This window comes from Colius striatus, chromosome 3 (genome assembly GCF_028858725.1).
Source record: "Colius striatus isolate bColStr4 chromosome 3, bColStr4.1.hap1, whole genome shotgun sequence".
Classification (NCBI taxonomy): domain Eukaryota; kingdom Metazoa; phylum Chordata; class Aves; order Coliiformes; family Coliidae; genus Colius; species Colius striatus.
In genome coordinates, this window is record NC_084761.1 from 28199030 (window position 1) to 28212033 (window position 13004).

Here is a 13004-nt window from a genome sequence, read left to right on the forward strand (position 1 = left end):
AAAAAAAGTTTTCCTAGAGAGAGTTTGCTGACTGTGTTGGAGGTTTAAAACCCAGCTTTTATTGATGAAATACATGGATCAGTGTTCAAATAGCATTTTATCAGTATCCCTTTAGTTTCAGGAGGAGTCTTAGTCTTTAATACCATTCCTGAAATGAGAACTGTTCTTTGTAGGAAAGATATAGAGGGATGTTTTTGGCAAGTAGTAGCCCATGGCCTATATTTTATAGTTCCTCATTAAGTTGCAAGGTGATTAAAAGCATGATGTTGAAGTCTTTGGCTACTATGTCACTGTTATCTGTTTCATGTAAATACATTTAAATTAAAGATAAGTAGTATCACTATATAGAATGACAAGGATTAAGTGTTTATACAACTACTGTATTAAATTTTTTTTATAGTAAATGGCAATGTAACTGTCTTGATATCTTTAAAAAACATTCCTTGAACAACCACAATTCAGAACATTGCCATTATTTTCATCAAGACCATCAAAGCTATGCTACAGATAGACATGGCTTAAGAGATTTTTTGTTTGTTTTTTTAACTGTTTTGAAATCTGTTAGAATTTCATCAAGAAATGAGTAGTGATAACTTTAAAATTTTAGTATACCACTGTGGTGATGGACAAGGAAAAACTGCTTGTTACTCTGCAGTATTCTACTAACTTGTGCTGGGACTTTTCATGTGTTGCTGCCTCTGTTGAAAGAAATTCTGTCTATGGCTAGTGATCCTTGTTTCATGTGAATAGAACTGAAAAATAAATAAACAATACTGACATAATGGTGTTTAATGGCACTGCGACAGTCTGAGAAGACATTGCAAGCATGCACCCTACCTAAGTATTTATAGGAAGACAGAGATACCTACCTCTAGTGTTCCAAAGTTTTGCAAATAATAAAAGTACATGTTTAACAAACTACACAACTTTCCCTTACATATGGCTATTTTTTACTGCAGTATTTATGTAACTTGATAATATGAAGCCATATTTTGTAAAAAATTGTAGACTAATAGGCATTTTTCTGATTGTTGCTCTTATTACATTGATAAAAGGAGGAGCCTGCAAAGGGTTAGCTCTGATTATTTAATCAACATCTCCTGAGTTGAGACAAATGACCAATCCATATCTACACAATTTATTCTGTAAGAGATGTATCCATGCAGTGTTTTTGGATGATGAGTACTAATAATAATGCTTTTTCATAAGTAATATAAGAAATAAGAGTGTCAGACCAGAACTATGCTAGTGTTTCCAAAATTACATAGCAAAACATAAAACCCCCTCAATAAAAAACCCAACCAAACAACATATCCCCCCTCAAAATACCCCAAATCCCAAACAACCACACAAAAAAACCCCAAAACCAAAAACCCAGACAAAAAAAAAAAAAACCCAAACAAACCCTCAAAGCCCATCCAACTCACCAATCCCCCCCACCTTTAGAGAACTTCTTTGAACATTCCAGACTCTATTCTACTTATTAGGCTTTCAACATGACAGTAACAAAAATACAGGTATCTTCTAATTTTCAACTGATTTATTCATGTTAAATGTTGCTAGGTTGAAACCACAGAGCAGGAAGCAAATGTGTTCAAAACCAGAAAATGCAGGCAGAAGGTTGGCTGCAAATCAAGTTTTACTTATCTTTTCAGTGCCCCAGAGTTGACAAATATAATGTATGTATTAAAACAGTCTCACGGATGCCAATATGGGGGAGGGAAGTCAAATTTTATTTCATGCTAAAGAACAATCATGTTTTCTGTGAAGACTTGAGTTGCAAAAACTCGTGATGTTTGTGTATTTGCCAGTGTCTGCTGAAAAGTAAAGGGAAGATCTGAAAGGCATGGATAGTGAGTCTGCATGTGAGCCTACCTATATGCATAATTCTTGTTTAAAAAATTTTAATCTTGATAATATATGTTTAATGGAACTTCTTGAGGTTATCTGCTCTAATACAGCTATGTGCATGCACCATGGCCTTCCCAAAACGATTGAGATGAGATTTCTCAAAGCCTTATCCTGTTGGGCTTTAAATACTTGTAAGGTTCTCCACAGCCTTTCTGTACAACCTGCTCCTGATTTTTGTTACTCTTCTACTAGACATTTTTTTCCAGTTTCTTATCAGAAGTTTCTGACTGAGACTTCCTTCATTGTCTCTTTTCAGTGTATGCTTCTGAACAAAGTCTGCCCTCATCTTCTTCATACCCTTCCAAGAGGTAACTGAAGAAAGTAACAAGGTTTTCCCTTCAGTAAATTCAGTTTCCTAAAGCCTCAGTGCTTGAAGGTATGGATCAGTAGCTCATGTTACGAGACTTTCTTTTTTTAAATTGTGAATTTCTATCAGTATTCATACACAGCTGTTGGAAGTAGTGGAAGTGGTTACACATAACTTAGATGTTTCTAATTGTGTGTATGTGAAACTCACAAAACAGTCATTAGTGCCTGTGAAAGGTGAATGAATACAGGCTAATAGAAATAGCTATTTGTATTTCCTTGCATCTTTAGACGACTGTTGATAAGATAGCTTATACTTGTTTATTTGAATGTGGCCCCACTGGGCTGTTCATGGGTGCAAAAGTGAACACTGTATTCTTCCAGCACCAGTACACTTCCAGAGCACTTAGATCGGCTTGCACAGATGTTTACGCTTCAAAACCTGTAGAGGAACACAGGTATGAAGTGTTCAATCTGCCAAGTGTTTCACCTGTCATTCAGTTAACTTTTCAACTTGCTGAAAGGACAGATTGTTAAAAGATTATTTTTTTTTTTTATTAAGAACTGGGAAGACTTAAGAGTAAGCCTTATGTTCCTGTAGGAAAAGTGGCTGAACTCTCTCCCCCAATAAAGCAGGATGACAAAGTGTAATATGTTAAAACTAGTAAACTTCTTAAGCAAAGGAAAATACTGCATCTTTCATCTGTCTTGTCTTTGGATACACTAATAAATATTCAGCAGTGGATGTTCATTACAGTTTTCGTACTCGTAAAAGGATTTTGGCAATTCAGTTCTAAATGGCTGTTAAGATAGCTCATCATACCATGCAAGACAACATTTTTTTTCTGTTTTGAAAACTAAAACATCATCAGAGGAGAAATGTGTGGTGCATTTCTCAGCATGAAACACAGCAGTAGTAGGCATTTTTCCATATCAAGGTCTAGGTTGGTGATAATGAATAATTACTGTTGATCTGTGCAGAGGTAAAGGAAAAAAACCAAACAAATAAAAAAAAACTACGCAGGACACAAAAGAGTTATCTAGCACAAAATTCTGGGATATTAAACTTTTAATTTACACTGGAAAGTATATGCTTCTGTACCCCTTTTTCTCTTTTTTTTTCACCAATAATTTAAAAATCTTCCCTACTATATGGATTATTTGATAAGTAGCTATTATGGACAGGTCAGATAACTATACTGTCTCGTGCTAGGATTTCCATGACCACAGGATATAGAATCACTTTTGTCGAAGCACAACAAAAGTAATGGCAATGTTTGCTATTACATTGTTCCTGTTTGAGAAGCACATGCGGCATAAAGCTAGCTCTGTGGTGTCTGAGTATACTGAAATAGCTCACTAAACAGGTAGCACAGAGAGTAAAGAAATCTGAACAGCTTTTAATTGTTTTATGTGTCTTTGTATGATATGTGGAAAAAATACTTGTAATATCTGCAAGTGACAAACATGTAAAATATAGGCTGTGAAAACTTGTAGTGCTATTTATCTCCCACTAGAAAAACTGTTAGGAGGTCTTGAAAAGATGTTTGTGTTCATCCTGTTGCTAATGTGACTGTCAACTGAATTCAGATTTGGCAAAATATTCTGAATTTTCATGGGCAATTAGCAGGATGCACATGCTTTCTGGCAGTCTCTGGGTAAGTGGTGAGTGATAACAGCAGAGTTTCCAGATATTTATGCATGCACATCTGTTTCAGATACCTTTCCTTTAATTGCTCTTGTATATGTGAAAACAGTACTATGCTTGGCTTTTTGCTGACAATGTGTTAGGTTCTCATCCTTTCACTGTCACTTCAGAGCACCGTTCAAGATGTTTATAGTGGAGTTGCACTGTAGGCTTGCTTAATACCAATGAAAGCAGTGGTAGCAAAGAAATATAATAATGTGTCTTCAGACTTCAGCACACTCTCTCTGAGAAGTTAACCGTGGTATCAACTACAGGTATCATGTCAGCAGTGCTTTCTCGTAGTTGCTGTCACTACAGAAACCTTTCAGACACAGATTGAAAGTCGTACTTGGTTTTCTAGCTGCTTATTTTGCAATAGATCACATGTGCTCAAAATCACATCAGCTCAGATTAAAGGCAGTCCTACTGGATTAGAATTGTGCTATTGAATATGCCTGGTTTACCCCGCTTCTCTCTATGACTGGTGTCAGGGTTATGACCTCTATAATTTGATGATGTAGCTCTCTTGGTTATTCTGTTAGGACTCATGACAACATTAAAATTATTGTAGAAACTAGTAGAAATACTAGAGGTGCTTTTAAAATTTTCTTGGTCTGACTTATCAACAAAACAAGCCTTAGAAATTTGTTTGTAAGTAGTTATTGTGAAGAATGTCATTATGTGTGCTGATGTCGTGCTATAGCCTGTTAAGCAGACAGCTGAAATTCTCAGTAAAGTGAGCTGTTAGAAACAGGGAGGAAATATCCACACACATAAATTAAATTATATTAGGTCATTCAGTTACAAAAAATAAGGAAATATCCTTTAGTGTCTGGGAGGGTGGTAAGAGGGAAAGTTTTAGACTAGCCGAGTCTATAAGAAAGAAAGGCTTACTGAAAAAGGAAAAGAAACAAGTATTGGTTAAATAATGCTATCATTTTATTAGAATATTTGTTAAAATTTGAGTATAAGAATCATAGAATCATAGAATGGTAGGGGTTGGAAGGGACTTTTAGAGATCATCTAGTCCAACATCCCTGCAGAAGCAGGTCAACCTAAATCAGGTCTCATAGGAACATGATCAGACGGGTCTTGGAGACCTCTTCCTTATAAGGAAAGGCTGCAGGAACTGGGGTTGTTTTGTCTAGAGAAGAGGAAATGGCGAGGAGATCTCATTAATATTTACAAATATCTAAATGGTGGATGTCAGGAGATTGTGACATCCCTTTTTTCTATGGTATCTAGTGACAGGATGAAGGGTAATGGGATGAAGCTGGAACACAAAAAGTTCCATTTAAACATAAGAAAAAAATATTTTACTGTGAGGGTGACGGAGCCCTGGCACAGCCTGTCCAAGGAGATTGTGGAATCTCCTTCCTTGGAGGTCTTCAGTACCCGCCTGGACATGTTCCTATGTGACCTGATCCAGGTTGACCTGCTTCTGTAGGGGAGTTGGACTAGATGATCTCTAAAAGTCCCTTCCAACCCTACCATTCTATGATTCTATGAATGCAATGAAGGAACCTCCTGGGCTGTAAGTGACTAGCTCTGTAGGTCTTCCAGCAAATGTCTGGGTAGTTGAAATCATCCATGCAAATCAGGACCTGTGATTTTGAGGCCGCTCCCAGCTGCCTGTAGAAGACTTCATCAATCTCCAAGCCTCATCAGGTGGCCTGTAATAGACACCCAGGACAGGGTCACACATGCTAGCCTGTCCGTTAATTCTAACCCACATAGTCTTAACTTGCCCCTCATCCTCACCTGGACAGAATTCGGTACATTCCAGTTGTTCTCTCACAGATGGAGCAACTTCACCACCTCGCTGTGCTGGCTTATCTTTCCTAAAAAGGATATAGCCATCCATGACCACATTCCAGTCATGTGAGCTGTCCCACCATGTCTCTGCAATATCCACCAGATAAAAATCCCCTGCATGTACACAGACTTCATACTCCTCCTGTTTATTCTCTCTGCTGTGTGCGTTGGTATACGAGCATTTATACCTGTATAAACAAGTATACAGGAAGCTAATTGTGTAAAACATGGTTGGATGCCACAAAATAGGTAGCAGTGCCTTAACTGTATGTGAGTTGTACAGGCCTCAAGGGCCTCTTCCATCCTTATCAAAGGGAGTGCTAACTTTCTGTCCTTTCATTCAACATTCTGTGTGATTTGAGTAGTTATCTACCCCCCCCCTAAAAAAAAGCCCACAAAACCCAAAAAACAAGTAAAAAACCCAAAAACCCCAAACTCTTCTAGGAATTGAAACAGTAGGTCTAGAGATTCCTTAAAGAATACTACGGTTGTACAGAATGGTTCTGTTTAGTTTTGATGCTTTGCTCTTTACCTAATATGTAATTACAGAGGTTAATCAAAGCTTGAATTCATGGCCTTACCAGTACACTTTAGTTTTTACTATTAAAATCTTTTTAAAAAAATTAAAAATATATTATACCTTCATAAAGATTCATGAAGCACCTGCTTTCATGTGATTGTTAGAAATGCAATAACTATGTTTTTCTCAAAGTAATAGAATACCTGTACTAAATCTTTAGACCAGTGTGGTGATTTAGCCAAGTGTCCACCAAGCCATACTATCATTACCCCTCTTAAACTGGACAGGAAAGAGAGAGAAATATGATGAGTGCTTTGTGAGTTAAGGACAGAGGAATTGTTCAGCAATTAGTGTCATGGGCAAAATGGACTCAAATTGAGGAGGAAAAAGTTTGATTTATTAAAAGAACAATAAGAACAGGGAGATGAGAAATAAAACTGGATCTTAAAACACTCACTCCACTCCTTCCTCTTCCCAGGATTTTCCTTCCTCCCCTCCAGTGGTACAGGGGATGGGAGTTACGGTCAGTTCATTATAGATGGACTTTGTCACTGCTTCTTCTTGGGGGAGGCCTCATCACACTTTCCACTGCTACAGTCTGGGGTCCCTCCCCAAGGGAGACAATCCTTCATGAACTTCTCCAACATGGGTCCTTCCCATGGGCTACAGTTCTTTACGAACTGCTCTGGCATGGGGCCTCCCATGGGGTTAGCTCCTCCCACCCTGCCCCAGCATGGGTCATCCACCAGGAGAACGATCCTTCAGGTACCGACTGCTCCAGCCTGAGTCCCTCACATGATCACAAGTCTTGACAGCAGGACAGCCTGGTGTGGGCTCCTCTCTCCCCACAGACTCTCAGGTCCTGCCAGGAACTTGCTCCAGGCTGAGCTTCCCACGGAGTCACAGCCTCCTTCAGGAATCCACCCACTCCTCCAAGGTCCTCCAAGGGCTGCCACTGGATCTCTGCTTCCCAGTGGTTCTCCATGGACTGCAGGGGGACAGCCTGCCTCACCATGGTCTTCACCACAGGTCACAGAGGAGTCTTTCAGGGCCTAAGCACCCTCCTCCCCACCCTTCTCCACTGACCTTGGTGTCTGCGGAGATATTTTCACATTCTCACTCCCTGTTTCTGCTGCCATTTAGTAACTGTGCAGCAACTTCTTCTCGTTCTCAAACAGGTTATTCACAGAGGCGTTAACTCTGTCACTAATTGACCATGCCTAGGTCAGCTGCAGGGTCTGTCTTAGAATTGATTGGTCCTAACCCTGTCAGCTACAGGGGAAGCTTCTGGCAGATCTTTGTTTACAGAAGCCACCCCTGTAGCTCCCTCCGCTACCAAAAATCCTGGCTTAAACAAAACCATTACAACCAGTTAACTTCATTAGGTAGTTTATATCAAAAAAATAGAAGTAGGCCAGGTACTTGCCTTAATATTAGTTTATTGTCCTCAGTGTGAACTGAGATACATAAGGACTCTTATTCCTTGATGCAGTAGATCAGGGTGTACAGTTTTTCAAGCAAGGCTGTCATGTCTGTGGGGCTGGAGAAGACTTTCAGATCAGATGATTGATACTTTCAGCCTTTATTCATTTGTCAGTGATTGCTGCATTTTTAAAGACTGGTAACTTTCATCCAACATAATCTGACATACGATGCAAAACTGTTTGTGGACTGCATCTGGTTACATACTTAAAAATTAGATGATTACTTTTATATTACCATTTAAAATATGGATTCTCCTGTTTAATTTATACTTTTACTCTTGCTCTTGTTTTTGTAAATCTAAGATTTGACTTAGTAGCTATTATCACTTGCTTTCCCAGTCAAGAACTAGGAAAATAAGTGAATTATTTTTCTCTGAAATTTGTTCATGTTTTCCCTGGAATAACTACTTACATGCATTTACTTATATTTTGTCTTTGACAAAAATGTGGATAAAAGAGGGATAGAAGCCATGTCCTCTGGGAAAGTAATGGCGAAACTCCAGAGGACTTCCTGAGGCAGGTGTTACCTCAGGTATACAAGATGTCTTTCAAAAATCTGTCTTCTATAAATCTAGAATAGAATTGCAAAACTTTCATTTAAGACTTTGTTTTCTGTCCTCCTGCAAGCTACAAGTGTGTCTGTGCTCTGCCATTTGGAGTCTGTAGTGTACACTGACCGGAGACATGGATATTTGTGGTTCTCTGTGCTCAAACAAGTTTGTGTGCACTTTTGAAGTTGCTATCTCAGAACTCATATGTGATCCTCAAGTGTAGGGTGGTTGGATCCATCCATACTGTACAGATTTTGCCCCAGTTTGTTCTGGGGTATCGTGTGGAAATGGTGATGCCTACCGCTATTGTGGTGTTGCCTGCACCATCTGAAAAGTGGATTCATTACCTGGTGTGAAATGTGCCAAAAATCAACCACTCAAGAGATTGCTGATGTATTTGGGATTTATGCAAGCCCAGTGTTTGGTGGTAATTCCACAAATCAAGCACACCAACGATACCTCCTGTGCTGTAGTCATAAAACATTAGCATATTCTATATTCTAGTACATACATATTGTTATTCTATTAGCAGTCCACCTAGCCCATAAATGAATAAACCCACATGCTTAGTTCACTTCCTCTGTCCTCCTCTGAAAGTGCCTGGTGGGACTGGGGCTGTGGGGAGGCGGCCATGGATCAAGATAGACTGAGATGGCTACCAGCTGAGGGACATCCATACGGGAGCAGTCAGTATGGAGCTGCAGTCTTGGGATGGATTCTCAGATGAGAGGTTCATAAGGGACTGTTCATATGAGGGATTCACATGTGGGAGCGTGAGTAGCCTTCCTGCTCTGAGGTGAACCAAGCACATCCATAAGCGATTGACTGTGGTCCCATTTCCTGCCCTCTTGGGCTGCTGTCCCACCATGAAAGGTGGGGAGACATGAATGAGATTGCATGGTCCTTGTGCCCAACAGGGCCTAGACCAGGACAGTAGTTAAGTTTCAAAGAAGGTCCATCAGTTCTGGTGATCCATTCTATGATTCATAGGAACAGATTAGATGCTTAGGGTCATGGTTTTGTGAGGAGCTGCTTTTGATTGGTAACTGGAGGAGTGGGTAGCAGTACAGACCTGGTAAAAAGTCCTTGTACTTTCCCCCAACTTGGGTTCAGACCCACCTCCAGCCTGGCTGGGCCAATCTGGTGCCTCTGCCATCACTATTTAAAGACAGGAATTTGAAGTGCTTGGGAGGAGGTGGAGGAGTGGTACAAGATGGAAACGATCATGTGGATCCCACAGTCAGAGAAGGAGAAAGGAAGGAGGAGCACCAGACCAGAGACCCCTCTGCAACCCGTGGTGAGAATGCAGGCTGTGCCCCTGCAACCCGTGGAGGGCAATGGCAGGACTGAAAGCCACCAGCAGCTCTGGGTGAGTGTGCCCAGATGAGCAGGAGACTGTCTGAGGAGGTTGCCATGGCACAGCAATTGCTGGAGAGCCTGTGGGCCGCAGAGCAGACCCACACAAGAGGCAGAGAGAAGCTGCAGCTTTTGGGATGAATGCATGTTGGACCGGCCCTTACAGGGCTGCCAGGTGTGTGAGGTACCCTGTGGAGGAGCAGGGAGGACTATCTAGGAGCCTGCCTGCCCTGAGGAGCGACAAATGGCAGAAGCTATCAGGAATGGGCTGAAACCCTTATTCCCTGCCCCACTGAGCCATTCAGTGGAGGAGGAGAAAAAGATACAGGGATCAGGGCTCTGAGTGGGGAAGGGAGGGGGGGGGGGGGGTAGGGAGAAGGTGGTCTTAAAGGGCTGGTTGTACTCTTCATCACTGTACCACTCTGTGTTGTTTTGTGTTGGTTATGTTTTGGAGTTTTATGATTATGTTTTAGTTGGTGGTGGATTAAATTATTTTCCGTCTTCTTCCCTAAGCTGAGTAGCCTGGTCTGTTTTGTCTGGGACCATAAACGACAGTTAAGCCCTTGTTGTCCTTTAGGAATTCTCAAATCTGTGATATTTGAGACTAATTGTGGTCTTTTGTCCCTGGATGGGCCTAAACCTGGACAATTAGAGCTCTTTAAGTGCTTTGAGACTTCTGATAGGTTTTTGTCATGTTTTGACATGAAGCTGTTTCTGATAAGGAGGAAGGAGCTGTAAAGATGGCTCCTGTAAAAAGTTGCTCAAAACACTCCCCAGCTCAGAGTCAGACCCACTTCTGGGGCTGAGTCAATTAGATGCCTCCATGATCAGTTTTTAAGAAGAAGCTGGAAGAGAAGGGTTCTTCTTTCTTCTGTCCTTTTCTTTTCCATCTGGTGGCAGTGCAAGGAGCTGGGAGAGAGAGAGAGCAACTCTGGGGACCCCAAGGTCAGTGAGGGAAGAGAGGAGGAAGTGTGCTGGAGCAGAGACTCCCCTGGATCCTACAGAGGACTGGTAAAGCAGTGATTTGTTTGCACTTTGTTAAAGACCCTGCATCAGGGACAGTGACTATGGCCAGAGGAGGCTGTGTCCTGTGTAAGGGACCCCATATTTACAGAAACTGTAACTGTGGGAAAGAACCCATACCAAAGAGATTAATTAAAATTATACCCAGAAGAGGCTGTGTCCTTTGGGAAGGACCCTGTATCTGCAGAAGCTGCAACTGTGGGGAAGAACTCACACCAGAGATGTTCATTAAGGACTGCATCCTGTGTGAGGGATTCTATGTCACCAGAAGCCACAGCTGCTGGGAAGAACACACACCAGAGAAGTTCTGTAAGGACTGTGTCCTGTGGGAGGGACTTTGTATTGTAACAGGGGAAGAATGTCAGGAGTTGTCCTCATCTGAGAAGAGAGAAGCGACAGAGACTATCTGTGAGAGACTGACCACATCTCCCATTCCCTACCCCCCTGAGACTTTGCCGGAGGAGGAGATGGAGATATCGGGATCATTGATCTGAGCCGGGGAGGAAAGGAGGAATGAGGGAGGGAGATCTTAAAGTGCTGGTTGTAATTTTGCTTTTTGTTCTGTTGTGTTCCTTGTAGGTAGTAGAATAAACCTTTCTACTTTCCACTTTAAGTCGGGTACTGGAATCTGTTTTGCCTGAATCATACCGGCAGCAAGCTCTCCCTGTCCTTGTCTCAATCCACAACAACCTTCCTCCCATTTCATTTGGGCCTCTGCCATCCTAAAGAGGGTGGGGGTGGATGGAGGATAATGAGCAAGAGACTGTCATAGTGCTTTGTTGCTGGCTGGACAAAACCACGGCAGTTCTTTTTGTTGTTTCTGTGTATCTGAATTACATTATTCTATTCAGTTGGAATTATACTGTAAGAAAGGGGAATATATTTGAATATCCATGACAGGTACTAGTAGAGACATGAGACATTTGATCAAGAAGAGTTGGCAGCATACCTGGACCATTTTGGACTCTTTTATGTCCTGTTAAAACACTAATCTGACTAGTATATGGAAGACTGAATTTAGCTTACTTGTAGAACAGTTTTGAATAAAAAAGTTCATTTAAAACCATTTGACTTGTAACAACATAGACTGTTCTATTTGACCCTAGTTTGCTTTTTGCCTTCTAAGCTCCCAAATACCTGGCTTTGTTTTATGCATAATACTGTCTCCCTCTGTTTACCTAAAGTATCTCTTCTTTCATTGTCCCTGACCAATATGGCTGAGATGAGTCTTGTTGCCTAAAGCTTGCTGTTTGAAGCTGCATATCTGTGCAACTGAGTAGCTGGAAATTCATTGACTAGTTTTTGTCTTTCAACAGAAAGTAGCAATACTTTTAGAGAGAGTATCTGTTCTCTGTTCAGCAGCTGATTTTCATGTAGTGTGGAGTGTTCTGTAACTGAGACTGTTACCTTGTTTTCATATTTCAGTCAGATTTTATTAACAGATTCTGAACTTGTTGACAATTGGTATAACGTGCTACCTTTGCTTCTCTTAAAAGATGAGACGTGAAATCTGCTTTAATAGAGCTATTAGCAAGAAAAAATTATGTCCAATCATAGGACAAAGTGAAATATGTACAGGCTGGAACATGAGAGGTTCCAAAGAAACATAAGGAAGAACTTCTTCACTGTGAGGGTGTGGGAGCACTGGAACAGGCTGCCCAGATGGGTTGTGGAATCTCCTTCTCTGGAGACATTAAAAACCCACCTGGATGAGTTCCTGTGTGACCTGCTCTATGTGGTCCTGCTCTGACAGAGGGATAGGATTAGATGATCTTTCAAGATCCCTTCCAACCCTTAAGATTCTGGTGTGTGATTCTGTGTGATTGTGTGACACTGACTTTTTGTGACTTTTTATTTTTTTCCAAAAAAACCAACTTCCTACTTCCTTTGCTAAAGTAAGTAATGTTTTATTTACTCTTAAAGGCTGAAATTGATTATTAACATTTAGAGGAATAAAAATAGAATGTGTGTCCCTGTGTTTTACACGGTAACTTAATTAAGGAGATCCAATTACTAAAATCTTCTGTGTCTGCAGTTGCTTATTGCTTCAGTTTCTTTGCATAAATAGCACCTTGATGAGGCACTACACAGAAGCAAGATTCCAGGAATGGGATATAATGGAAATGGAATTTTATTAGCTGCTCTATATTGTAATTGTGGTAATCAGTATATGTGAAGACGATCTCTGGGAATTTGTTTCATCCTATGTGTATTGTGCTGAGAACTATTTGTCATTCGCTTTTAAGCTTGTAGAGAAAGAGAAGTCGGAGACCTGACTGGTGAATGGTCAACTTGCCTGGGAATTTGCCACAGTACAATTTCTGCAGTCTCCTGGAGCTCTCCCAGAACTA

General features: G+C 40.8%; 1 non-coding gene across 1 annotated transcript; it reads right to left on the bottom strand.

Annotated features, from left to right (window-relative positions):
* Nucleotides 1-5939: 5939 nt before the first annotated feature.
* Nucleotides 5940-6066, bottom strand: LOC133625252 (U6atac minor spliceosomal RNA). The gene has a single exon (XR_009818566.1). It is a non-coding gene; the product is annotated as a U6atac minor spliceosomal RNA (small nuclear RNA).
* Between the last annotated feature and the right edge of the window lie 6938 nt (nucleotides 6067-13004).